Source organism: Rhinatrema bivittatum, chromosome 2 (genome assembly GCF_901001135.1).
Source record: "Rhinatrema bivittatum chromosome 2, aRhiBiv1.1, whole genome shotgun sequence".
In the NCBI taxonomy this organism is placed as follows: domain Eukaryota; kingdom Metazoa; phylum Chordata; class Amphibia; order Gymnophiona; family Rhinatrematidae; genus Rhinatrema; species Rhinatrema bivittatum.
The window spans coordinates 322,047,618-322,075,179 of NC_042616.1; the positions used below are offsets into that span (position 1 = coordinate 322,047,618).

The window sequence follows — 27,562 nt, forward strand, 5'->3', positions numbered from 1 at the left end:
TATCCTTGGTGAGATCTATTTGCCAAAATTAATTTGACAAAAAAAAAAAGAAAAAAAGGCTCCTGATGAAACATAATTTAGTCAAAAAACACCCCTATAACAAAATAAAAGAAAACTAAATTGTTTGGCCTGCTTACCAATACAATGGGGGTGGCAGAAACCTATTGTGGTGTACCCTAGAATCAAAATGAGGCAGCTGGAAGAATCATGCAGATAATTTATTATTAATGTAAAAACATTAATTTCCCGCCTATATCAAACCAGTTGTGCTAGGCAGGTAACAATACAATATACAATATAAACACAATAGAATATAGAATATAAACAAAATATAATCAGACAAAATAAGTGTAATACATCTCATAACATAACAAAAAAATAAAATAAAATAAATAAATCCTGTGCATTAATATAAAACACTCTAAATGATTACTTTAACACCCATAAGTTTCCAAAAATAAAAGTATTCAGTTGTTTTGAAACAATTAAAGATCAGACAACTCACATAATTATCTGGGCACATAATTCCATACTATTGGACCAATAACTTAGAAGGCCTGTTTTCTGGTCTCTGATAAATGAGCCTCTTTGATCGAAGGAATCTTCAAAAAAAACATTTTCTGCAAGCGAAGAGAGTAGCCTGGAACATAAGGATTCAAAAGACTCTTTAAATATGACCCATCCATTTTCAAAGTTTAAACAATTATAACCAAAAGTTTAAATTGAATATGGGTAACCAACATAATTTGCATAAAAGAGGAGTTACATGATCCCAAAGCTGGCCCCGCGTTACTAGTCTCGCTGCAGAATTTTGTAATACCTGCAATGCCCAGATGCTAGCTCTTGGCAAACCCATTTATAAACCATTGCAATAGTCTACTGAGGAAAGCACAAATGACTGCACCAAAGTGTGAAAGTCATTACAATACAAAATATACCTCCTATGACGTAATGTCCATCATTTGAAAAAGCCTGATCTTACTATGGACTTTAGTTGTGGGGAAAAATTTAAACTTTCATCAAATAACACCCTGAAATTCCTTAATCTTCAGCTTCTCTAGTAGTTGGCTGGCTGCTGCACAGAGAAAAAGGTAGCACAGCCTGAGCCTCGGAGTGTGGTGGCGATCTCCAGAGCAGCTATGAGAAATATGCAGATGAACTAGAACCTCCCAGGTACCTTGCCAGCCATTGCAAGGTGCAAGGGGTGACGGCAGCCAGAGCCTGGGTGAGTTGTGGTGACTTTCAGAGTGGACAACAGAGCCAGCTGTGAGAAATATACAGATGAACTGCAAATACCCCCTACCCCCACCCAGTACTTGGAGTATAATCAGTGAAAACTATAGTTGACAATGGCTGTGGGAATATCCTAAATGTAAAAAGCCTATTTCTACATTTTAAGATTCAGTTTCCTACCTAGTACCCTTTTGCTAAAAGCATATTTCCAAACTAAAGTTTCCATTGCCTTGCATTTAATTAGACTGAGAACATGTTAAACAATGCTGCGATTTCACATGAAAAAATCCAAAAGTATTTCATTGTGAGCAGAACTGCTAGTGTGGCATGTTAACTAAAGGTAGTCTTATGTAATGCAGACAAAAAAACGGAGCCATTAAAGCATTACAAGTGCTCTCAATTATATCCCAGAAACAATTAAATCGACAGCGCTATATTTATACTTATGAAAACTCCCACTCTAAAAACATTCTAGATAGAAGAACCATCTTATTTGGTTTAAAGTATATTCTTATCAAAGCAATGTATTGTACCCTACTAAAAAATTACAGTTAGTTATACAGTATATTTTCCAAATTCCAAATTTTTCCAATGTAATTTTATATGCGTTCTTGTTTTGCTCAGCATGATTCTTTCAGATAAAACAAAATCACAGAAATAGTGCTGCCTTGACTGTTAAGATAAGCAATGTACATGTTTATATGAGCTGTACTCATTATAATTACAAATAACAGATTAGTATAATGCATGATTTGAATGTTCATTTCTGGAATGTATTAATGTCCTGCACATTCTGAAGCTTACGGCAAAGACTGTAATTTATATGTGAAGCAAAAAAGATGGCTATAAAGTTCCTTTTCCTAATTTTTCAGAACATATATTAGTTAGAAACATTTCTAAGCCACCCCTTGGAGCTTTTTTTTTTTTTTTTCATCTTATTGGAAAAAATAATTGCTTGTGCTCTCTATGTACATGTAAAAACAAATTATTTAATTTTTCTTTGTGGACATATTTGATTTGTGAATATGAGCATGTGTACAGAAAGTATAACCAAAACTTTCTTCCAAGAAAATGACATACAAATTAGTGTTAAAATCTTCTAAAAAAAAAGTATTTCACACTCACAGATGGCTAACAGAACCCATTGACTCGAGAGTTGTATAGCTTTAGGCAAGGACCATAGAAACATAGAAACATATAAATGATGGCAGAAGAAGACCAATAGGCCCATTCAGTCTGCCCAGCAAGCCTTCACACTTATTTTCTCATACTTTTCTGTTACCCCGACCTCTGAGTTCAGGGCCCTTATTGGTAACTTTTTTATTCCAATTTCCTTCCACCCCCGCCATTGATGCAGAGAGCAGTGTTGGAGCTACATCAAAGTGAAGTATAAGGCTTAATGTTTGAGGGTAGTAACCTTCATGTCTTCTGTTGTTCCTAAGAGCCAGCTGCTAGCAGTTAGATTTTCAAAGTACAAATGAGCTTGTTTTTTGAACTTGACTCAAAAGCATGGGAAATATCACCTATCCTCTTATCTTTTCTTTCATTGGGGCCTATGTTCTAAGAGGTAGATTTTAAAAGGATTGCTTTTGCAAAAATACTCACATATGTGCATATATGGGCTGCACATGAGCAATGCGGTTTTTAAAAAGCATGATGTAAACGCGTATATACCTGTGCGCATATCAAAAGTAAGAGGATGGGAAAGGGGCGGGGCATGGGTAAGGCATGGGTATTCCAGGGTGAAGCCAACAGTTATGTGCATTGGCTTGTTATCCGTGTACATTTACTGCTGCTTCAAATGAGGAGCAAGTCTGTAGATCTCAAGCTTTTGGGCTTACAGGACAGGGTGAGGGGTCTGGGTCAATTAGGGGACGTGTAGTCTTGAAGACCTCGATATTAACTGGGCAAACTGGTGAACTAATTGAAAAACTGGGTTGTCCTTCGCGCAAGCATGTTTTAAAATCTGCCTATATATGAGCATAAAAGCTCGCAAAGTTCAAGGAAAAATTTGCGAAATACGTTTTCTCAAGCAATCTCTTAAGATTTGGCACATACATTTGTGTGGGAGATGTATTTTAAAGCATACACGTACATATGCACGCACAATTTATAATTGCAGCATATCTCTGCTTGCATGCTGATATGTGCATGCATAGTCACTAGAGATGTAATTTGGTTTTGTTTGGCTTTGTTATCAGCCCGCGGCGGGCTGATAACAAAGCCGTGAAGGCGAAAATACGAAATTAGAAGCCAAATGTCCGATCTGGATTCTTTATTGGACAGAGACACAAAATTTTCAAACAAGCCCGACTCAGACCAAGTTTTGCCCTCTTACAATGGGGCTGCATCAGGGGCTACAACATACAACAAATGAGACATACTAATAAATAGGGATGTGAATCGTGTGCCCGATCGTCTTAACGATTGGGTTCGGCTGGAGGGAGAAAAAAATCTGATCTGTGGAGATGTGAATCGGAATCGGTTCCGATTCACATCGTTAATTTTTTTTTAGTGAGGCCCAACCCTTTAAAATTGACCCCTTACCTTCCCCCACCCTCCCAACCCCCCAAAAACATTTTACGAGTACCTGGTGGTCCAGAGGGGGCCCGGGGACCGATCTCCCGCTCTCGGGCCATCGGCGCCATTTTGGCTGCCACTCAAATATGGCGCCGATGGCCCGATAAAAAAAAAACCCACCCGATCCTTTAAAAATGACCCCTTAGCTTCCCCCACCCTCCCTGATCCCCCCAAAACATTTTAAAATTACCAGGTGGTCCAGTGGTTGTCCCGGGAGTGATCTCCCATTCTCGGGCCGTCGGCTGCCACTCATAAAGATGGCGCCGATGGCCATTTGCCCTTACCATGTGACAGGGTATCCGTGCCATTGGCCGGCCCCTGTCACATGGTAGGAGCACTGGCTGGCCGGCACCAGCTTTAAAGTGCTCCTGGCCCTTTCCTCATCTCTGGCTATCCGCTCCTCGGAGGGCCTTGCGCCTAGGACCGCTGCCTGCCCCATTCCCCGGGGCTTCCTCTGGAACTATCTCTACTTCAACTGTGAATAATTTGCTTGTGGACCATTACCGTATTCTTTCTACTGAGGAACCCTCATCGGTGTACCCCACTCTGCTGACCACTACCATATCATCGCTACTGAAGAACTCTCATCGGTGTACCTCACTCTGCGGACCATTGCCATATCATCTCTACAGAGGAATCCTCTCTCTTGGGTATAGCCCACTCCACAGACCCTGTGGCACCTCTGTGTCTGTATGACTTTCTTGCTACATTCCCCTCTCCGCGGGCAGTGTCTATCTCTCTCTGCTCTCTCTCCAGTACCTGCTGTTCTGCTCACCCAGCAGCTGAGACCTCGCCTCCCGATGGTGAGGTTTACAGGGCTCCTCCCCGTATGCGGTTCCATCTCTCACTCAGCCCAGGGTCCAGAAACCCACAAATCCTAACAATAGGTTTTCTTTTTAGTAATTGTTATTATCTGCAATCAACTCTTCTGTATTATCTGGCTTAATTAATTCTCTGTATTTTATTGCTCAAATAAACTTGCTGTTAAGTTCTTGGAACCACAGTATACTGAGTGTGTGAATGTGTGTGTGTGTGTGTGTGTGGTGGGCAAGTGCCAAGAGAAAGTGCTGTGGGCGTACAGGTCAGCCCCTCTGTAGATCTCACCTTTGATCTGGCCAGTGAGTGTGTTTACATTGGATAAGCTCCTGAGGTTAGTCCTGTGGGCATACAGATGAGTCCCTAGGTTAACTCCTTGTGTGTGCAGTCTGAACCCAGAACAAAATTGGCGATGAGGGTGGGACGCCAGTATTTTTTTTGTTCATATGAGCAGTAAGGTATCACTGAGTGGTTGGTTGTATTCGTGTTATTTTTTTTTCCTTTCCATTTATAACTGGTAAGAGAAAATTAGTGGGGATAGAGATAAATATGAAGAGAAAGAATTGGGAACAAAACAGGTTAGGTTGGTGGCAACGAAGAGCAACGAACTAGAGCATCCCTCATACTACATTTCTTCATTGGTGCCTCTTCACCCCCCTCCCCCCCCCCTTTGGGGCATAGCACCATCTGTGAAACACCCTATCAGAATATATTTGAACAGGGTACCTTTCTTCTCAGGGAGCATTAGGAAGTGTGTCCATTACAGTGGCACTGTATAAAAACAGGAACACTTTCTGTATAGTTCTCGATCTGTACCTATGTGCCCCTTCCCACCATTAATTCAAGCAATCAATGCATTTGTATATTTTTGATCTCTTAGAGTAAAGCAAGGAAATTGTCTCAGGGAAAATAAGGAACAGCAGTTTACATTGTCTATATGTGCTCATGTTCCTCCTATGGCAGTAAAGTGAATGAAAGCTCTTGAAAAAAAGAAGGGGTGCACATTTGTTTTTGACCTATTGGCAATCTGCAATGTATATGTCCCTATTCGTTGTATTCGTGGGGAAGCAAAACGTATCCTGACTCCCTCATGAATTAGGGATGTGCAGCCAAAAAAACTTCATTGCATTTGTGATACCTATTCGTCGGGGGTCATTTCCATTGCATTCGGACGTATGGAGAATCCGATACGTCGATATGTCAATACGTTTTCGGTTCCCATTAAAGTCAATGGGGGAAGGATTTCCAGCCTATTTTTGGCTGCAGAATTGGGGTTTTATTATCAATTTTCAAGAAACTTCTGGGGAGCAATCATCACAACAAAAAAAGAGCTCCAAGGTACTTAGACTGTGGCAAAGTGGCACCAAAGTGGCATGAATAGCCTAAGGCACTGGAAAGGTGCAAAGGGGTACCAGAAGTAGCAAGAGTGCTTTAACAGAGGCACAAAGCAGCAGTGAGAATGTCAAAACCACACCACAGCTTCGAAAGAGAGCACTGATAGCAGATGCATGAACCATCGAAGGCAGCACGACAGGCAAAGCGGCAAGACAAGTGGCATTGACATCCAACAGCACAATGAAGGGGGAACATAGCAAGCAGATAGACTAGCACCAACACACTGAGGAACCATGAGAGTGGCAAGAACACCACAAGGAGTTAAGTGAGTCATCTGGTATATGGCAGCAAAGCAGAGTGGCAGAAAGCTGATAGGGGCAAGACAGGCTGGCAGAGTTGAGGTAGTCTGGTCCCTGTGGTTATGATAGGGGAAAGACAGGCTGGCCCAGGAGACAGTTCCCTTTCCTTTGTGCAGGAAAGGACTCCCTAGAACAGGTTCACCCCTAGAGTGGGGTGTTTCCGTTGGCGTCTAGTGAATACCGTTGGCGTCTAGTGTATACCGTTGGCATCTAGTGAATACCGTTGGCGTCTTGTGAATTCTGTTGGCGTCTTGTGAATACCGACTATACTTACGCACTTCAGCTGATGACAAAGGAACTTGAAGAGCTCTCAGAAATAAGAATACTGCTACTCAAGTCCAAAACTGCAATATCAACCTATGTTGACTTTGTACCGTACAGTGCCTCTGTAAACAATGGGAACACAGAGGATGAACTAGAGTACAACTACCACCAGTTTTCTATAGCACTAGAAACATTAATGTAGCAACAAAGAAACAGCTTGGGAAAATGGCCCGTATTATGAAGGTCATGAAAACTATATCCTAGCTCCATTCATCTTTTAAAATTCATCTCTATTTCTGTGAGGTTTCTAATAAAAATCACCAAGAGATGTATTGCAATCATCAACAGAAGTGAGGAAAGGGGGAATCACTCTCTTGTATTTCTACTTATTTGAAAGACTTAGGAGCAAACCCCATTTACCCTAACTGAACCTTAATAATATATTCAACCTGTTCTGTTCTAATTTTCCTCCATCATAAACACTTATTTCCTGGTCTTGTTAGATATATCTTTGGCTTTTAACAATTAAGGGGACAACTTGTATAATGCAACCAGAGTCACAGGTACGTTGTGCCTATTGACCTGCAAGTTCATTTTCAAAGGGAAACGCCAAAAGAGTTGAAAATATGAGCAAACAGGGGAATGTGGGTTATTTGTACCCATACTTTGCAGTTGTTTTGAATTTATGCATGTGAAAGTCCACATGGGGATATAAAATTGAAATCCCAGTGCATATTTTCTCTTTCCAACCTAAGACCATCCATTTTACATGTAATCTTTTTATATAAGTCAACAAATAGCTTTGCAAATTAACCTCCCCTTGTTTAGGAAGCTAAAGAAAAACAATGGATTGCATTAATTATGTAATTGATGGAGAACTACTAAAGGTGTTATTAACTAAATGCTACCTGGAGGATAGTAGTTATTTATCTGAGTGACACATATGTACTTGGCAGTGATGGGCACCTTTCAATAATGTACAGCCCTTCAAGCTAAAGAACAGTAACTAAACTCATGGCTATAAACAACTCATTGTACTGCCAAAAGCAGCTCATTATTTAATTTCATTTTAAACTTTCCCTCAAAGGACTTCAATAAAATCTACTCTACTTTGCATAATCAAATTATTTTCCAGTCACATGAAAGCAAGTGCTTTCTTCCAAATAAAGTATTTTAAAAGAGAAAACATTTGATGCTAAACTCTTTACTAAAGACCATGAAAATGTTATGGAATACTTTCTTCTACTAATTGTATTTTCATAGAATATCAAGACAAAGAATAAGGGTTCCCTTAGTCTAGACAAATATTTTCACTGCACCTTAAAAGAGGTACCATTTAGATGCATATCATATATGTGCAGGGCAATTGTCTATAAGGCTCCTAAATTCGATCCCTGATTGTCAAATAGCTGCTCTGTGAGCTCTACTGTTCCCAAAATTTGATAATGTCCAACTAAAAATCAATACATTTAGTGGAAATGTGCACACAAGTATTTTGTATAGTAGGTTTTGCTGTGCTTATAGTTTATGGTTCCTGCATGCAAAGAGCTAAGAGCAGCTAAGAGCAGGAAAAGAATGAAATTCTACTTGCAGTGCCCTAAGGAGCTGTTCCTGCCAGAGGAAGGCCAGCTGTTCCCTTGGCTGGGACAGCAATGATAGGCCTGCCTGGTGGCTCTATCAAGGATTTGTGTATTTTTGGTAGTATGTATATAGTGGTCATGATCGGATGATTCACAGTCAGAAATTCAATTTCCTTTTTTGTAAAGTATCCAGCTGTATTTGCCAAAGATAGGATGGAGTCTATCTCTTGTTTGATATCTTTAGTAGGATCTTTGGTCATCCTGGAGTAGAATGTGTTATCATCAGACAGTTGTCTATTTACTTCTGTGATATATTGTGTATGGTCCATGATTACTATACCACCATCCTTATCAGCTGGTTTAATGACAATATCCAAATCATTTCTTAAGTCGTTCATGGCTACCCATTCGGACTTAGTGTTGTGAAAAAAAAAATAGTTTTTTTGCTTTTCTTGTTTTGCCAGATCTTGTAGTACTAGTTTTTCAAAAGTGTGGATAATTGGGTTAATAGTGCCATTTGGATTCCATTTGCTCTTTGGTTTAACTACAGAAAAATCCTTACTTGTGCTTTCTTTATTAGAGAATAAATCCATAATCTTTAGCTTTCTAATGAATTTAAAAATGTCTACTCTAGTATTGAAGGCATTATATTTTGAAGTGGGAATAAATGAGAGTCCTTTATTTAGAATAGATAGCTCATCTTTGTTTAATGTACATCTGGAAATATTGATAATTCTATTATTTTCAGTTCTAGTTCTATTTAGTAATTCTGATTGTAGAACTCTCTCCATCTGCCCCTCCCTCTCCTCCTTCCTCTTTCTCTCTGAAAAGGGCTTTCCCATCTCTTGTCTTGCACCACCTTGGCTGGGAGACAGAGAAACCTATTCACTATCTCCACTTACTGATATGTCCTTCTCTGACATTACAGCTTATGTACCTCATATCCTTGGAAGCTAGAGGACATTGAAGAACTAGTCCTGGAGGATTGGCCTTGTTGCTCAGTGACAATGCCATGCATTACATTGTGGAAGGCCTTTGGTTCAATACCCAAGGTGGGCCTTCTTCTCCCCTAGTCATCAGGAGCTGGGGATGCTCTAAAGGTAACTTTCACAGTACTCAGGGAGTGGGAGTTGTGGTTGTCAAAGGGCAACACATAGTTGGCTGATTCAGAACTCATGATTTCAGGGTTCTAGAAGGAGTTCCGGTGCATGATCATTGGCCCAGGACAATCACTCAAAGACCAGATTAAGTACATTGAGGGGGGATATAAAATAAGGGAGAAAATCTCTTGGTAGTTGCGAATTAAGACTCATGGCACCAGAATCTCATTCCTATTTCTTATTTATTTAAACAATTTATATTCCACTAATCCACAAATCTCAGTGGATTACAAGTAACATATACAAAAATATTTAACAACAACACATCACTCTGTTTTACAGATGTAATAAGTTGTGATTAATCAAGAAATAATAAATAAACATAATACATCACGAAATAGAAATTGATTACAAAACAAATAGTGAGAAACAATAAAACAGAGTCATTAATCAGCAAACCTAAGTTATGTCAGGAAACACAAGAGAGAAAAATACATTTTTAGCTGCTTTCTGAACCATAACAAATCATTCTCTGCTCTGACCTCACTTAGGGGACTATTCCAAAGTATAGGCCCAGCTATACTGAGAATTTGTTTATGGGATACCAATAGATGGGTTTGTTTGAGAGAGGGTATTTCAGCAAGATTTTGAGTAACTGAGAGGAGACACTGAGTAAGAAAGTACCTGCGTATGAAAGAGACATTACAGGGGGGTGCCAATCAACCAGAGTACAAATCTTAAACTTTATTCTTCATTAGACAGGAAGCCAATGGAGGTCAGCTAGAACAGGAGAAATATGGTCATGCAGTGAAGAACTGGAAATGAGATGAGCAGCAGAGTTTTGGATAAGTTGGATGGCCTTCAAATGACTCAGGAAAACCCAAGATCAAACATTGCAAAAATCCAAAGAGGATAGAATGAAAGATTAGGTAACAGTCCGGAAATCCAAGTTAGATAATATAGGCTTTAAAGAATGCAACATCTGCAGTTTGAAGTAAGGCAATTTAAACAGAGTATCTATGTGAGGACTCAAGGAAAGTGGGAAATCAACTATAACCCCTAGATCCTGAGCTTTAGACTGAATAGGAATGGTGTGCTCCTTGAATAAAAATTGCTCAGGAACATTTTTATTTTCTATTCTTGATAGAAATACTATGTCTGTTTTTTTAATACTAAGAGCAAGCATATTGCTTGACAGCCAATCCTTTATGGCAGAAAGGCAAACTGTCAGTTTGCCTAGTGCAGAGGCAAACATAGAAGAAACAGGGAAAGAAAAATGAATATCATCTGCAAATAATTTAAATGAAATGACTAATCTGGTTAGAATAAGCATAGAGGAGCTAAATAAATAGTAAAAAGAGTAGGTGAGAGTAAGAAACACTGAGGGACGCCAGTAATTAAAGGATGTAATGAAGAAGTAGTGTTTCCCATTGTAACGCAAAAGGAATGATTAGACGGGAAAGAAAAGAACCAGGAGAGAACTGTACAGGAAATACCCAATGCTTCCAAACATCCCAACAGAATCTTATGATCGAGCATGTTAAAAGCCGAAGATATATCTAACAAGACCAGTAAATAATTGACCCCAGCATCAAAGACCATGCGAATACTGTCAAAGCTAGACAACAATAAAGATTCTGTACTGTATATACATGTAACCCAAATTGGGTATTATCCAAAAAATGGTTATTGTCCAAATATTCTTGCAATTGGCCCAAAATAATCTTTTCAAGAACCATAGAAAGGAGTGGAAGAGATGAGAGTGGGTAATTAGTTGGATCTGAGGGGGTCTAGGTTTGCCCATTTAAGTAGTGGGTGGACTGTAGCCACATTCAACAGGGATGGCAGTTCACCCTTGGAAAGTGAGGCATCAGCTAGATTTGAAATAAAAAGGACTCACTTCAGCCTTTAAGACATTGATCAGAGGAACATGAATTGAAGGAACAACAATTGTCCTTCATATTATTTAGAATGGAAACTACCTCCACATTTATGGATGGGGAAAACTCTGCCAGTAACTGAAATGCAGAGTTGGTGAGAAGGATCCATTTAGCCCATCAGGAACAAAAGGCCTAAGGAGCAACGTTCTTTTATTTAGGAAAGTAGATGCAAATGAGTCACATAAGGTGTGAGGCAAAATTGTGAATGAAAAGCTTAGTGGTGCCATACATGAATGAACAATCCTAAATAATTCCTGTGGCTGAGATGCCGTGGAAGAAATCAGACTGGAAAGCCAAGAACATTTAGCCTGATCATTAGCCTCCTTATAGCTTTTCAACTTTGTATGATAGGTCTCTAAAGTAGAAGCAGCTTTACTTTTACTGACTGACCTGGAGACCCAATGAAGCAGGTGGAAAGTCATCCATGATGACATCTTCGTCATTCCATTTCTGAACATATAGCTCATACTGAACTCTGACTTAGGAACTCTTATTTCTGAAAATATTGATACACAGTCTCTCTGTTATCTTTCTCCTCTTTTTTCTGGATGCTTTATATTGTTGGTGCATTCCTCTTTTCTTTGGGTGTATGTTGTTCATGTTGTGTATACTTCTTTCTCTGGTTAAGATATTCTCCATCTTTTTCTCACTGTAGAAAAAGGGAGAGGAAACCAATTGAAAGTGAAAGATGCTTTTCATCCTTGTAAAGGCCCTTAAAATATCTGGAGAACTTTGGAAGTATCACACAGTGTATTATATGTATTTTCTATATCAATCACTAAAATCAGAGAAGAGCTACTATCGACGGGTATACTCATACATGTTATAAGAGAAACTTTCACAATATAGAATTGTCATCTGCACCGTTTTAGAAGAGGCTCTCTAGAAGCTACAGAATGTGGCTAAGCATTGGTACAATTTGGTTTCTTATCAGGCACATCTTTCTCTTCTAACAGATATGACAAGCATGGATACAGGCACCCGGAGGATTCCTTCATGACCTTGACTCTACCAGAACTTCCCTTCTCCTCCTCAGGACCTGCTGCCTTGCACTTTCTTGACTATCCACTGTTCTCTCTTTTTCTCTTCTCCTCCCTGTACTTGTGCCCCTCTCCCTGAAAATAACTCCATAGGAACATTCTCAGTTTGGTCACCGTTGAATTATAAGGGAGTTCTGATCACTTTATATTTAGAGGCTATGGAGGAGATCCTTTTGGCACACTCCACATATTCTGGAGCATCAGCCCAATAACAACTGACAGCTGCTCCTGCTGGACCTGGTAGAGAAGCAATCACACCTCCAGAGGGTATGTGGTTTTATACAAAAAGCATGGCTGGAAAGGAGAAGATCCTCAACACCTTTGTAAACAAGTGACCTCCATAGTTAAATATGGCCTGATTTGTAGAAGCATTTACATGCTTAAAATTGGGCTTTATATATGTAAATACACTATACACTTTACCTGTGTAAGTGGGCTTTTGAAAATTGCTATAATATATGCCATTGAATTTTCCACAGGATATTCACATGTAAGTGCACTTTTTGTGCATAAAAGCATTTTTAAAATTGCTTTGATAATATGTTACATTTACACGTGTAACTTCCTCTTAAAATTCACCTGATAGTGTCTTCCTCAGCACCAGAGCACTAACCCCTCAAGGGTCACGCCGCCTGTGAGTTGGCACAGGGATCACTTTCTTGCTAATTTTAAAAGGCCTACCATGCAAAAACTGTGAGATACACACGTGACTCGGGCCAGCGTGCACCGCATAGATTTTAAAAGGTGCGCACTGTGCGTGTATCTCCCGTTACATACACAAAAATATTTTGGGGGAAAAGGGGCGGGGTGTCAGCATGAACTAGGCAGGGCATGGGCAGGCTGGGTCTGTACCATGATTCTAGCAAGTGTCTTTACATTCAAAAGTGCGCACCTGGCTACCCTATTGCGTGATTTTACTTCTGCTATGGATGGCGTATAAGTTGTGAAATAAAAAAACAGAGGCTAGTCAGTAGGGTTTTAAGGCTCAGGGCTAATAGTGTAAAAGGAAAGATAACTAGCTAACGGGTTTAGGAAGTCATATCCTTTACTGGGGCGAACTGGGATCGGAGTGGGGAGCCTGCTAACTATATCAGGGTGGTAGAAGTGGCATTTGTGCGCACATGCGTGTGTCTATATAAAATCTTGCATACATGCATGCATGCATGCATGCATAAGGCCAATTTTATAATGTATGCAAATGTGCACATGTATGCGGGCAAGTTAGAAAATTGCTGCATCGGTGTGTGCGAGCCAACAAATGCACACACGTGCAACAGAGCAAGGGTCTTAAAAATTGACCTCTTTATGAGCATGTATGGCTTACAGGCCTCAACCTACAACCTTCAAAGAACTGGCATGGCAACATCACAATCCAGAGACATTGAGGTTGCCATTACCTGTTGCAGAGGTCTCCTTGTGGCCCTTTTACTAGGGGTGTGCATTCGTTTTGAACTTAAATGTAAAACGCAACTTTTTTTTTTTTTAACTTAAAAAAGTGATGAGGCGAAAACGATCGGATTTCCAACTTATTCAACATAGCTATGTTGAATAAGTTGGAAATCGCGATTGTTGATCCTAAATAAAAATTTAAACCTCTCACCCTCCTTAATCCCCCCCCCCAAGACTTACCAAAACTCCCTGGTGGTACAGCAGGGAGTCAGGACGCCATTTCTGAACTCCTTTGCGAGGAGCACGTGACGTCGGCGTCACGTCGGAGTGACGCGGCGTCACGTGATTCCCCGCGCGATCGCTCCGGGACCCTCGTTGCACCCAAAAGGAACTTTTGGCCAGCTTGGGGGGGCCTCCTGACCCCCCCAAGCTGGCCAAAAGTTCCTTACCCCCCAAGCTGGCCAAAAGTTCCTTTTGGGTGCAACGAGGGTCCCGGAGCGATCACGCGGGGAATCACGTGACGCCGACGTCACGTGCTCCTCGCAAAGGAGTTCAGAAATGGCGTCCTGACTCCCTGCTGTACCACCAGGGAGTTTTGGTAAGTCTTGGGGGGGGGCGATTAAGGAGGGTGAGGGGTTTAAATTTTTATTTGCACGTATGGACATAGACTCAACTTATGGAATTCTCCATATGTCCATATTGACCGCAAATGGGACCCCCTTTCGACTTATGGACTTATGAACATAAACTTTTGCTCTGCACATCCCTACCTTTTACCCCTCTTTATATTCCTAGCTATTAATATAAATATTTGTCAAAAAATACAGTCCTTATATTTTGCTGCATTCTATACATAGTCTTTAGGATTAACTTTCAAATGGTATCTTTGTATAAAATCAGCGTATATGCATGTACACACGCACTATATATGCTATTTTGGAAACATCATGCATACACGCATACATAAATGTTAACAGTGAAAAAAGGGTGGTTTAAGTGTGTTCAGGGGGCCTTTCTGAAGTATATGCACGTTCAATTTCATAACTGGTATTCATTCTTACGTTACCAAACTTGCCCATATGCTTTTACTTCTGCTAATTAAATCATGGAAGTGAACTTCTTAAAAAATGGCGCAGGGCCATCCATTGCTCCTACCATGGTAGGAGCAATGGCACCGATAGCCCCTGTCACATGGTGAGGGCATAGGGCCATCGGCGCCATTTTGATTGGTGGCAGCCGATGGCCCGAGAAGGGGAGATTGGTCCCGGGACCCCGCTGGACCACCAGGGACTTTCAGTAAGTTTGGGGGGGGGGGGGGGGGGGGGGGTCGGGAGGGTTGGGGGTTTCAATTAATTAAATTTGAAGGCTTGGGGTGGGTTTGTTTTTTTTTTGTTTTTGTTTTAATGTGCCCTTTCTCCCCTCCCCAAAAACAATAAGAAAACCACACGAAATTCCATGGGTTTTCCTATCATTTCATTGCCCCCCCCCCCCCCAAATCATGACAAAATAGGAAATATTGTCTCTATTTCCTATTTTGTCACAAACAAATGCACATCCCTAGCAGAGACTGTACCGAGGGGCAGGGCTGCGTAGCGAGAGAGGCTCTGGTGTGATGATGTAGGCTGTCCCGTGGAGTGGGGAAGCCCAATCTCTGAAGTAGTGACGTAAGCAACCCCGAGGAGTGGGGCTGCGCATGATAGAATCTCTGATAGAGAAACGAGGGCACCTCCCTGAGGAGTGGGGAGGTGCGGAGTACAGTCACTTGGTGTAGAATGTAGGCGCTGTCCCGAGGAGCGGGGAAGCACAGGTACAGTCACTGGTGTACAATGTAGGCACTGCCCTGAGGAGTGGGGAAGCGCAGGCACAGTCACTGGTGTAGGCACTCCCCTGAGGAGCGAGGAAGCACGGAGTCTCCAAAGCAGTAAGGCAGTTCCGAGGGACAACCCTGAGGAAAAGGGAGGCCGGCAGGCAGGAGCTGTGGAGCGCAGGGCTAGCCCTAGAAGCGGGGAAAGCCCGGAGATGAGGTCTCCAACTGGAGCGCAAGCAGGGCCCTGAGGGGCGGGTACCTGAGCCAGAGTCCAGAGTTGCAGGTAGATAAGAATCGGGAACCATGGGTCTGAGGAGGCAGGAGCTAGCACCAGTAGCAAATGAACTGGTGCCAAGCCAGCTAGCAAGGGGCGAAGGTGGTGCTTAAGAATCCCAACCTTGTGATGTCATCAGTCGGGGATGCCCTTGAGGTTCCTGTCATTGGGCCTTCGAAGGAAGACCCGGTGGTGCACACGCGTGCGCCTAGAAAGGCCTGGAGTCAGCGTGGTTGGCGGCGGCTTCCTGACTGCCATGAGGATCCCTGGGAACCCGGAGGAATGCGGCGACAGTGGCTAGCCTGTCTGACTATGAAAGAAATTGAGGAAGTCCCCATTATTATGCCAAAATGACACCTTTCTTTCACTACTAATTGTGTTTATTCTAGTAAGCTCTGAGCTTAGGTGAGATAAGCAAAAGAAGCTGTATCATTCTGAAAAAAAAAATCCCAACATCTTGACATCTGAATCCTGAACTGTGTATCCTATTATTCCATTCAACTTAAAGTTTTTAAATTTTAATGATGAAATAGATTTAAAAGGGATTTAGCAATTGCCTTATAATATTAGCAATATTCTAGGGGGCATTCCATGAAGTTAGCAAGTAACACATTTAAGACTAATCGGAGAAAATTCTTTTTCACTCAACGTACAATAAAACTCTGGAATTTGTTGCCAGAGGAGGTGGTTAGTGCAGTTTATTTATTTATTTATTTATTTCGGATTTTTATATACTGGCATTCGAGATAGCAATCACATCATGCTGGTTCACATAGAACAGGGGTGCAAAGTAAAACATTAACTATAACAATGGTGCGGAAAAAGGCAGTTACATTTAACAGGGAGACTAGAACTTGGCGAAGAAGGAAGAGAAAGGACAGATTATTAATTCAAAATAGGCTAACGATAGTGGATGGAGTTGAGGGATGACGTTGAGGTGTTAAATCAATTGGAGTCCGGGAATGCTTGTAAGAATATCCAGGTCTTTAGTCTTTTTTTGAAGGTTGATAAGCATGGTTCCAGTCTGAGATTAGGGGGGATGGAGTTCCATAATGTTGGACTGGCTGTAGAGAACGCCCAGTTAGTATAGCTGGGTTCAAAAAAGGTTTGGATAAGTTCTTGGAGGAGAAGTAATTAATCAAGTCTTCATTTGGGGGGGGGGTTCGGGAGGGTGGGGGATTTGTTTTAAAGGGTCGGGGTGGGTTTTAGGGTTGTTTTGGTGTGCCGGTTTTCCTGCCCTCCCCCGATTTACGATTTTTTGGCGATAAATCGGGGGAATTGCAATTGTATCGCAGCTCTAACGATTTTTGACGATTTAAAATATATCTGACGATTGTTTTAAATCGTCAAAAAACGATTCAAATCCCTACTATTCAGAACAGGGTCTGCTAGTTCAGTCTCCCTCTTATTACCCCACTGCTGGAGAAAGTTCTGACATCCTGCTAGAAGGAGAAAGAACAAATCACAGCCAGCACAAAAATAAAAAAAAGCAGGTGCTACAGCAACTTTATTATCACTTTATGACAGACTGACAGCAGAAGAAAAGAAGACCTGGAGAGGACTATCTTTTATCATCAGTTTTTTTGGTTTGTTTTTTTTTTTTGCTGCTCTGCTGGTCATTAGGGAAAGTTCTTTGCCATACTAGTAAGGCTTCTGTGTGAGCTGACCAAGCTGATCTCAAAGAAGGGCAATGCAATGGGCTATGGGCACAGTGAGGGTCCTGAAAAGGGAGGAGGACATGCAAAAAATGGCTAATGCAGGCTGGGTAAGGGCTAGCACCAAGTGCAGAACTTTAAAGGATGCTGCTGCAGAGCCCTTGATTAGCCAATCCAGGGGAGGGGACACTCATTAAATGAACACTTGAGCAGTAGTAGAAGTGTGTGTGTGTGTGTCAGAAAAAGACGGTGTATGTGTGTGTCAGAGTATCTGAGAAAATGTAACTGCCAGAAAGTTCTGAGAGAACAAGAGAAAGTGTGTAAGAACATAAGAACATAAGAACATAAGAACATAAGAAAATGCCATACTGGGTCAGACCAAGGGTCCATCAAGCCCAGCATCCTGTTTCCAACAGTGGCCAATCCAGGCCATAAGAACCTGGCAAGTACCCAAAAACTAAGTCTATTCCATGTAACCATTGCTAATGGCAGTGGCTATTCTCTAAGTGAACTTAATAGCAGGTAATGGACTTCTCCTCCAAGAACTTATCCAATCCTTTTTTAAACACAGCTATATTAACTGTACGAACCACATTCTCTGGCAACAAATTCCAGAGTTTAATTGTACATTGAGTAAAAAAGAACTTTCTCCGATTAGTTTTAAATGTGCCCCATGCTAACTTCATGGAGTGCCCCCTAGTCTTTCTACTATCCGAAAGAGTAAATAACCGATTCACATCTACCCGTTCTAGACCTCTCATGATTTTAAACACCTCTATCATATCCCCCCTCAGTCGTCTCTTCTCCAAGCTGAAAAGTCCTAACCTCTTTAGTCTTTCCTCATAGGGGAGTTGTTCCATTCCCCTTATCATTTTGGTAGCCCTTCTCTGTACCTTCTCCATCGCAATTATATCTTTTTTGAGATGTGGCGACCAGAATTGTACACAGTATTCAAGGTGCGGTCTCACCATGGAGCGATACAGAGGCATTATGACATTTTCCATTTTATTCACCATTCCCTTTCTAATAATTCCCAACATTCTGTTTGCTTTTTTGACTGCCGCAGCATACTGCACCGACGATTTCAATGTGTTATCCACTATGACACCTAGATCTCTTTCTTGGGTTGTACCACCTAATATGGAACCCAACATTGTGTAATTATAGCATGGGTTATTTTTCCCTATATGCATCACCTTGCACTTATCCACATTAAATTTAATCTGCCATTTGGATGCCCAATTTTCCAGTCTCACAAGGTCTTCCTGCAATTTATCACAATCTGCTTGTGATTTAACTACTCTGAACAATTTTGTGTCATCTGCAAATTTGATTATCTCACTCGTCGTATTTCTTTCCAGATCATTTATAAATATATTGAACAGTAAGGGTCCCAATACAGATCCCAGAGGCACTCCACTGTCCACTCCCTTCCACTGAGAAAATTGCCCATTCAATCCTACTCTCTGTTTCCTGTCTTTTAGCCAGTTTGCAATCCACGAAAGGACATCGCCACCTATCCCATGACTTTTTACTTTTCCTAGAAGCCTCTCATGAGGAACTTTGTCAAACGCCTTCTGAAAATCCAAGTATACTATATCTACTGGTTCACCTTTATCCACATGTTTATTAACTCCTTCAAAAAAGTGAAGCAGATTTGTGAGGCAAGACTTGCCCTGGATAAAGCCATACTGACTTTGTTCCATTAAACCATGTCTTTCTACATGTTCTGTGATTTTGATGTTTAGAACACTTTCCACTATTTTTCCTGGCACTGAAGTCAGGCTAACCGGTCTGTAGTTTCCCGGATCGCCCCTGGAGCCCTTTTTAAATATTGGTGTTAAATTTGCTATCCTCCAGTCTTCAGGTACAATGGATGATTTTAATGATAAGTTACAAATTTTTACTAATAGGTCTGAAATTTCATTTTTTAGTTCCTTCAGAACTCTGGGGTGTATACCATCCGGTCCAGGTGATTTACTACTCTTCAGTTTGTCAATCAGGCCTACCACATCTTCTAGATTCACCGTGATTTGATTCAGTCCATCTGAATCATTACCCATGAAAACCTTCTCCATTACGGAGAAGGGCAATCCATCCCTCTTTCCCTACTAGAGAAAGTTTTTAAGGGCAATCCATCCCTCTTTCCCTACTAATAGACTCACCAACTATGCTAAAGCCAGTGAACACCAAGGGGTAAATTTTCAAAGGGTTACGCGTGTAAGATACAGCGTAAACCCTGAAAACCTACCCCTGCGCGCGCTGAGCCTATTTTGAATAGGTTCGGCGGCGCGTGCAAGCCCTGGGATGCGCATATGTCCCGGGGCTTCAAAAAAGGGGCGGTCCGGCGGTCTGGGATAGTACGGGGGCGTGGCGGGGGGCGTGGCGGTGGTCCGGGGGCAGGGCCGAGTGCTCCAGCACAGTGGCCTGTGCCGGGGCATGGTGTGCCGGCAGCTGCCCGGCAGGCGTAACTCGACGAAATAAGGTAGGGGGGGATTTAGGTAGGGCTGGGGGGTGGGTTAGATAAGGGAAGGGAGAGAAAGGTGGAGAAAGATGAGGGGGACCAAAAAAAAAGTTCCCTTCAAGGCCGCTCTGATTTCGGAGCGGCCTTGGAGGGAACGGGGAAAGCCATCGGGCCTCCCCTAGGGCTTGGCACGTGCAAAGTGCACAAGTGTACACCCCCTTGCGCACGCTGACCCTGAATTTTATAGCATGTGCGCAGCAGCACGCGCATGCTATAAAATCGGGTGTACATTTGTGTGCGCCAGGTGGCGCACACAAATGTACCCCGCGCACATAACTTTTAAAATCGGTCCCCATGGTTTTAGCTAATTTTTACCCGGTCTGGAGACTTTTCACAGTAGATCTAATGACTTTTTTTCAAGTAGGAGTTGGCAACACAGTTGCTGTCCCTTCTTTAACTGGACGGAGGGAGTCACAACATCTTCTTGACCTGCCAAAGGAAGGGGAACATCTTTCTCAGGCAGGAGCAGGTCTCAGAAAACAAAATCTCAGAAAACAAAAACAGCTCTCTCAAAACTTCTTCACACTTACAAGACAATCCCTTTCCAGACTGTGGAGTACTGAAACAGGGCAGAGTCCTTTTTCCCTGGATCAGGCTGTAGGGCCTAAAAATGGAGACCTCTTCCAACAACTCTCCTACTTCCTCAAAACTCTTAACTCAAAAGCCACACTCCTCTGCACAGCCTGCTTTTATAGTGCACTGCTGACCAATCCAGACAAATCTCTGTGGAGAATGCCGGAAGGAATGATCTGTAAGCCACTGAATCTTAACCAGGTGTTAACTAAGTATAATTTGGCAGGTGGTGACCTAGTGAGTTCTCACATGTGGCACCCCCACGGGAAGCCACATGTCACTAAGTCCCTGCATAGAATCCACCTCCTATGAGCCTTCTATCCCTCTCAGCCCCTCCCAACTGCATACCTGGGAACTTTTGCTCTCTGACTGCTGCATTCTGGTATCTGCCATACCCTGGCTACTCCATTCCAAGTTTTCTTTCTGGCTGCACACCTAACGCTGCAAAGTAGCTTGCTCCCTTCTACAGAGACACACCCTGCCCCACATATAGCTCTTTCAGCCAACTCTGGCAGCTTTTCCAAGGCCACACACTGCTCAGCAGAGCCCTGCTGCACTGGTGTTTCTTTCAATGTTTTTTCAAGACAAAATATTTTTCAAAAAGCCTGCTTCACCAGCGATAACTTTCTCACTGTTTTTCCCTGTCCATCTCCCAGCAGGACTTCTCCCTTTAGCCAGTTCACCTCTAAACCTCCTAGTTGTCCCTTCAACCAGGCCCATACAGAGTTTCCTCTCTACCTGAAGCTTTAACTTTGGAGTTTTTTCTTCAGTGCAGCTTTGGCCACACCCTTCCACAAACAACCCTGCACTCCTGCACTCCATGTGATCTGTACTTAGTTTCAGAGCCACAGTCTCCCTAGGTTGTGTACTGCGTTTAAAACCACAGGTCCTCTTCACAATTCTCTGCACTTTACTCCCTGTGCAAAGCTTAGAAAAATCCCATGCATGACAACATATCTGGGAAGGAGCGGTGATTCCTATAGGCCTGGAGACAAACTAGTCTGATTCCAGCCTTCTTAAAACAGAAACTCTTTATTATAATTTCACACATATGCACATCCATAGACTGCCTTCTCCTCAGACTGTGTACACTCTTTTTACTTACAGTTAGAATGATCCAATAATGTACGCGAAAAATGGGCTCAGTGTTGAGCGCTCAGTTTCCTAATGCACACCCAGCCACCTCTCCTGGGCGTGCGATCGAATATTTAAATGTGGGTTCACGCTAAAAAGGAGGTGCTAGGGACAAATGGTTAGCCAGCGATGGTGTTAAGGTATGCCATGCTCAAGGGCGCATTGAAAAAAAGGAAAAATCCTGCTTTCTTTGATTCCTCCTAATAGTATTGTAGCAATACTAAGTAGGAGGAACCAAATAAAACAGTGATTTATTTAAAAAAAAAAAAAAGAAGTCTTTGAAAAAAAAAATCTGGATAGCCAATACACACGCACAAGATATACGGGCCAAGCCATGTACCTTGTGTATGTATATGCCAGTAGCTTGAGAAAACAGATGCTCATAGATTGAGCATCCATTTTCCCAACCCACTAGATAGCCACCTCTCTTGTGGCTATCCACTTGTCCCTAGCACCTCCTATTAGCTATTTGGTGATTTAGACATGCGTTTTGGACGCGCTAATCCCCATATTGGATAGGGGATTATGGACACGCATCAAGCTGTGCACAGTAGAGATGTGCAGACCAAAGGTTTATGTTCATAAGTCCATAAGTCGAAAGGGGGGGGGGGGTCAATTTCGGTCAATATGGACATATGGAGAATTCCATAAGTTGAGTCTATGTCCATATGTGCAAATAAAAATTTAAACCCCTCACCCTCCTTAATCCCCCCCCCCCCAAGACTTACCAAAACTCCCTGGTGGTACAGCAGGGTGTCAGGACGCCATTCCTGACCCCCCCAAGCTGGCCAAAAGTTCCTTTTGGGTGCAACGAGGGTCCCGGAGTGAACGCGCGGGGAATCACGTGACACCGCGTCACTCCGACGTGACGCCGACGTCACGTGCTCCTCGCAAAGGAGTTCAGAAATGGCGTCCTGACTCCCTGCTGTACCACCAGGGAGTTTTGGTAAGTCTTGGGGGGGGGGGGATTAAGGAGGGTGAGGGGTTTAAATTTTTATTTAGGATCAACAATCGCGATTTCCAACTTACTCAACATAGCTATGTTGAATAAGTTGGAAATCCGATCGTTTTCGCCTCATCACTTTTTTAAGTTGAAAAAAAAAATAAGTTGCGTTTTACATTTAAGTTCAAAATGAATGCACACCCCTAGTGCACAGTGGCTAGCAACGGAATTGGATCGCCCTGTTAGTGTTGATTAATCTCAGCTCAAGGTTTGGACAGTTTTGCATACAGGAACTGCCTTCCTCTGGAGGCCTGGCTTGCTCTGGTTATCCCCAACTGGATCCCAGCTCTTTTTCCCCCAGTCTCTGGTAATGCCCATGGAGCCCCACCTGCCCTGCAGGATCCAGCCCATAGTGTGTATTCTTGTTAAGGCATTTAAGGTAGACCAGGCGTCAAGCCTGGTCCCACACAGGAAATTAAGGGAACACTAGAGGCGCTGTCTCAAAAGTGTTACATGCATATGATTTTATAAACCTCTATCCAGGGGAAGTTCTACCATTAGGCAGAGTGAAGCAGACAACTCAGCTGGCAAAATTTTGAGGCGGCAGCAATTGCCTTCCAAAACACCTCTGCTGTGGTGTGATAAGTATAGTGTAGTAGGGTTGCAAACATGACTATGGCAGATGAAGGGTGAGTAAGACGGAAAGGAAGGGGAGAAGATGAGTGAGAGGGGTAGGGGAAAGGGAGAAAATGGAATGGGAAGGGAGAAAGTGAGTGAGAAGGAAGGGATATAGGAGGGAAAAGAAAGGGCAAATGTGAGTGAGAAGTAAGGGAAATGGGGGTGAGTGAAGGGAAGAGAAGGGGCATGAGAGGGGAAGGGAAATATGAGGAAAAAGGAAGGAGAGGGGAGTATTATTGATATGGATGGGAAAGGAAGGGAAGTGAGCAGGGACAGATTATGTTTTTTGCTGCCTCTAGGCACTATCGCCTGAGATCCCCTCCCCCCCCAACTCAGCTTTTCCCACCCCCATTAACCCTTGATTCTCCAGCCATTCCCTCTTGCCATCCTCCAATTTGATTCCCAGCCAGCCTGGACCTGCAATCCTTTCCCTCCCACCACCTTTCAATAGAATGTAGATCTCTGGTCCTACCTACACTGTTATCATAAATCAATGAATGTAAGTCCTGAGTAAGGCTGAGCCATGTTCTCATACACCTTATCTCCTGTTGACATCTGTGTGTGTGTGTGTGTGTGTGTATGTGGGGGGCCTATGAACACAAGGCTCAGCCTGACTCAGTCCCCATACTCACTGATTTCTGATAACAGTGGAGGTAGAGTTGGAGCCCTGAGCTCTGTAGAGGAGTGGTGGGAAGTAATCGGGTAGGTAATATAGTGACATGGTAATGATGGGCAAACAAGGACCAAATGGTCCATCCAGTCTGTTCAACAAACTTCTTATGGCAGTATCTGCTGTGCTGTGTGGGTTACCCCCATGTTTCTCTTAAGGGTGGCAACTGCCGCTCTGTACAGTTAATCCAAGTCATATGATAACCCAGAAAAAATGTACTGCTAGCAATAGTTTCACTTGGTGATGAGCCTTCTTGAAAATTCCGACAGTGCTGCTTGACATGCTTTGCTTATGGACTTGGCCATAGAATCATTCCTGTGCTTTTTCCCTCATGTCTGCACATCAGTATCCCAGACCATATGTCAGGGCCCATGTTGTTTGTTGTCTGAATCCAATTCCTCTGCCCCACTTCCACTTGCCATGAAAGTGGAGAGAGATGTTACACTTCTGCCTATCAGATCCTCAGACTGTAAAAGTCAGAGCCTTCAGATGTTGTCAAAATCCAATTCTCCTTTTCCCTCTGTCATTGAAATAGAGAGCAATGTTGCAGTTGCATCAAAAGCATCAATGCTTATTGGTTAAGGGAAGTAACTGCCGCACCAACAAGTTAGCCCCATGTACCCTTTTCTTCATTTCCATCCTCTAACCTTTAGGGATCCATAGTGTTTATCCCTTTAACCCTTTGAATTCTTTGACTGTTTTTGTCTTCACCAGCTCCTCTGGAAGAGCATTACAGGCATCCACCAATCTCTCCATGAAGAAATATTTCCTGACTTACAGGTCGATACAGTTATGCCGTGTTAGAAAGAGTGCGGCAGTGCCAGGCGCACCCTCGTTCCCCGCACGCACAGTTCTCTTCACCTACCGCTCAATACTCTCTTCAAATTGCATGCAAATGCATGCCGCGTCTGCGAAGCATTAGGCGAAGGTTAGGCCCGCGCAACCCATTTTACTGTATAGAGCGCCTATACAGTATCCTGGGTGCGTGGGCCTAACGCTTCACGGCCACGCTGGTATCTGTCATTTCAAATGTCATTTCAAATGACATTTGAAATGACAGGTACCAGGAAGTGGACAGTTATGTTCTCCGATGCTCGGCAAACTTTCCCCCAGCCCTCGCTCACCTGCCCTGGCCGCGTCCGGTCTCTGGTGCAGCCCCAGTCCTGTCCCCTCCTCCCGAAGCAAAAAAAAACAAAAACGAAAAAGTAGCAAGAGAGCGAGGGGAGAGACGGGCAATCCTAGTCTTGTGCCTGCTAGTCCCTTCTCCTCTCCTCCCGAAGCAGGGCGCGAAAAACAGCCTTGCTCCGGGAGGAGGGGGGGGCAGTTTAAAGCGATGAAGCGACTTACTTTTGCAGCCCCCCCCTCCGGACATCAGCAACGACCGCGGCTCCAGCCTACAGCTGTCAGACAGATGCATCGCACGTGGGAAAGTGGCCCCTATGCGTGCAATTGGCTGCTCATCTGTTATATCTCTGATAATTTCTTTATCACAACACATACTTTATACCTTTCCTTCCTGAATTATCTGCCCCAACTGTGCATTGCAGCTTTCAAAGGGGGGCATGAGACAGATCAGATCTCCTGCTGATCCAAACCTCTTTTCCCTCACCCTTCAATCCTGAACCTTTATTACTTTTATACTTTCAAATTTATTTAATACTGAACTGAGGTTACTGACAAGGACATTTTATTAGTGTTGAAATTCAGAATCTGAGCTACTGAAATCTGAATCTGAAAGGACGTGTTATCTATAAAGTGATGATAGTGCATCCACTAGGAGGCACTATGCTATTCTACCAGTTGTACAATATTTGTTATTTTAATAATTCTGTTGTATACTAGTTTTTACTTTTCAGGTCTACAGTCCTCATGTCTTAAATAAACTTCAGTTTTATTTTCTTTTTCTAATTTTTATACAGAATTCTGAACTTTTATTTTTCAAACATTTTTCAAACACCTTTTGATTTTTGATCTTTGATCTAATTTTTTTTGATAATTTTTTGATACGAATTTTGAGCTCCAATTATGTGTTTTCTGTTGTCTGTCTTGATGTCAAGAAGACGATAAATGAATATTTGTAGGATGGATGAATATGTGTCAGTCTTGTGTAACATATGATTAATGTAGGGTCTGATATACTTGTTGTTTGTGGTTCAGCCTACTGCAAATGACTTTTCCTTTAAATGATTAATTTGAATCTGCATGTAACCGTTGATACTTTCTCGCATTTTCTATGGGCCACACCCCAAAAAGGGGAAGCAACCAAACATGTTATTAATCACTGTATTAATACATTCTCGATAATGGGATTACCCTCTGTTCTGAAAACTGATAATGGCTCTGCTTACAGCAGCCATTCCTTTGCTGACTTTTGCCAACAATGGAACATTAAGCATATATTTTGCATTCCCTACAGCTCCACTGGACAGGCTATTGTGGAGCGAGCCAACCACACCCATAAGACAGCCCTTGACAAACACAAACAAAAGGCAGGGAATGCCCCTGGACTTCCCCCTAAACAAGACTGGCTGAACAAAGTATTGTTTACTTTGAATCATCTAAACATATCAAATTCAAATCAGACCACAGCCATGGATAATCATTATGGGACTAGGGTTAGTCACCCACAGCCGTCAGTCTTGTATAGAATGTTACCCAACCCTGTCTGGCATGGTCCCGTTCCCTTGTTAACATGGGTACGGGGATATGCTGCTGTGCTTGCTCCCACAGGTCCACTTTGGGTCCCGAGCAGCTGTGAAAAGCCGTGGAAAGATGGCATGGCATCAAGGTCTACAGAACCCGATCCTAAACTTCTCCCTGAGCCTCCACAACCCTCAGAAGGACAGAGACTGAGCTCCCTGCAACAAGCAACACAGATGACCTGGGGACAAATCAAAGCGTTATCCAGCCAATCTACACAGCTTTTGGAACAGCAAGAACTTGAAAAAACTCCAGAGAACATTTTGCTTGTTGCATTCTCTTGCTTGAATGCCAATTCATTGACAATTGTGATGTGCATCTTCTTATCTTGCATTCTCCCTCCTGCCATGGTGATTTCTGAACAAGGACTATGGCAGAACAACATGTACATCACCGATACACAGAACTTATCGCACCTGTTGAATCGAACAGACTGTTGGATCTGCATGCACATGCCGACCCATACCTGCAGAGGACTAGATACATGCCGTACCATTCAATCTTACAAGATGGACAACTCACCCTTTTCAGAGAGGTGTTTTCATTAACTCTCCAGTTGAGAATACCATACTACACATCGGTAGACGCATTCAAGAGACTACTGCACTTTCTTGGGAATATGATCCAGACAATGGTAAAGGGGTACAGGGTAAAGGGGTTCAGGTGGGGAAATATTTGCAGGTGGGGAAATATCCATATTGTAACCGCACCATTGTACTGCAAGAAACCATGAACAGAACATATTATAACGCAAGCACATACAAGCAAAATATCACTGAACACTTGCATAATTTTAGCAAAGCTATGTGCAATTGGCTGATCTCCAGATGTTCAATGGGAAGAAGAGAAAATTATGAAAAAGGAGATTACATAGCATATGAATTTTACCTTTGTGGTTATGCAGCCCAAACGATACAACAAATTAAAAATACCAATGACATGTCCACTAACCAGTTGTGGAACATTTG

General features: G+C 42.6%; 1 long non-coding RNA gene across 1 annotated transcript; it reads right to left on the reverse strand.

The window, feature by feature from the left end:
• Window positions 1-203: 203 nt before the first annotated feature.
• LOC115086127 lies at window positions 204-27,293 on the reverse strand. Its single transcript, XR_003855093.1, has 3 exons — window positions 27,117-27,293; window positions 11,598-11,856; window positions 204-640 (listed from the first exon to the last, which is right to left on the reverse strand). It is a non-coding gene; the product is annotated as an uncharacterized LOC115086127 (long non-coding RNA).
• Between the last annotated feature and the right edge of the window lie 269 nt (window positions 27,294-27,562).